The 1,770-nt window shown below is 46.0% G+C and overlaps 1 non-coding gene across 1 annotated transcript; it reads right to left on the minus strand.

The window, feature by feature from the left end:
* Window positions 1-771: 771 nt before the first annotated feature.
* Window positions 772-848, minus strand: Pmar_PMAR025201. Its single transcript has one exon. It is a non-coding gene; the product is annotated as a tRNA-Leu (tRNA).
* Window positions 849-1,770: the final 922 nt, after the last annotated feature.

The following is a 1,770-nucleotide window of genomic DNA, read 5'->3' on the forward strand; positions in this document are numbered from 1 at the left end:
TTTTAAAATTGCAATATGTGTTCGGTAAGGAACTTCGCATGTGGGAGGACGTGTGATGCGTTTGGAAACCCTGAGCATTCGGGCAAATCAAGTTCAGGAATCCTAAGAAACTAGGCACTCTTTAAACTGCGAACCAAACAGTTATGCATATTTAGATTTTCGAGATGGCTTTCTCCAATTTGAGGGTAATACGACTATAGACTACGGAAAGCGTTGGTGTCAGTCGATCCACGTTGTTATCAAGTCGATGTTACTCAAAGTTGACTTTCGAACTCTCGGAAATTGAAGATACCGAAAATATCACTTTGTTGCTCCTGGTCGATCTCATAATTAACCCAACAACGTCGTCTTATTGATGGTATTGACGATGACAATGGGGAAAGAACTTGAAGTGCCCACTTCGACTACACCTAGAGCATGCGTGCTATAGCTAATACTAAGAACTGTAAGACGACAAGGTGTTGCTAACTTTAGTCGCACACAGCAACAACTTTGCATCGTTTGGTTCACAGCTTAGAGCTGTGGACTGGATAGCAGCTCGAGCTGGTCTGGATTTGTTCTAAGCAGTTGTTCGACAATGTTTAGGAGCCTCGAAAATTCGATTCTGAATCTGATGCCCTTGAAGCGGGTGATGGTAAGAGTTTGGAGTACAAGCTGGGTCGAGCAGAGTTGCCAGACTTAACTCGAGTTGGTCCACGGCATATTTGCAGATGGTCTGAAAAATTCAATCACGAAAAATGTCGTATATTGAACAATGAGCAAAGGGCAACATGACAGCTGTATGGTTTGAACCGCCCTTTCAGACTGGCGCCTTAAGCCAGCGCCTTAGACCACTCGGCTAAACTGTTGCTCTGTGCATGCGTGCCCACATTTTTAGGCGCACTTGATTGTAGAGCGTGCGTCACGCACGCATGATGCGTGCATGTTGTGTGATAGTCCGTGCCTGCCAGGCACTCCCTGGAGAGTAATCTTCGTCTTACATGCCCATAATGGAGGCAGTTGGGCTCTTTCCACCGAATCTCTGGTACAAAACCCAACCCGTGTCGTGTATATCATTGTCTCGGAGACAATGTCTCCTCATGCTCTCTATGCAGGCTCTTTTACATCCATAGATGGCACGGTTATCTGATATTATCATCCGCTACTTCTGGGACAAATCAATTTCCTTTTGCTGAGTCATCTGGGAAGGAAGACCACTTCGTCAGGTTGCTGTGATTTGTGCATGAAGGTGACGCACAGACCGGCAGAAGGCGACGGGTTGCGTGCAAGTTGGCCTGCACACGTGAATTGATCGATCTTCCCGCAGGACAATAAAACCAGACCAACCGCCCAAAAAAACTATTCTTTCTTTCACGTCACATCGGCTACAAGTGTCGAGTTGCACAATATCTCGATAGTTCCTGACATAATGCTTAGGAGTGACGTTCACATATTGATCAGTGAAGTGAGGACAGATTCCTCTGTGTGCGCAAAATTTGTCTAGGTCGCACAATGTGGAAGACAACTCGAGCAACCTGGCGATGTTATGCTGACATTGTCTGTATTTTTCAAGGGTTCAGGACATTACGTGCTTGTCCTTAAGTTCGTATGAAGCTTCTCTTCATTCTGAGCATCCTGCCTATCTTGTGGTTCGTTCACGGCGATGTCTACGTGGATGATACTGGGAAGACCATCTCTGGCATGATGATGGAAGAGCACGCCTACAATGCTGGTCAGGTCTCCGAATTGACCTCAAGCAAAACTTGACAATCACCAACAATAAGCTTGGCG

This window comes from Perkinsus marinus (assembly GCF_000006405.1).
Source record: "Perkinsus marinus ATCC 50983 genomic scaffold scf_1104296957852, whole genome shotgun sequence".
NCBI classification, from domain to species: Eukaryota; Perkinsozoa; order Perkinsida; family Perkinsidae; genus Perkinsus; species Perkinsus marinus.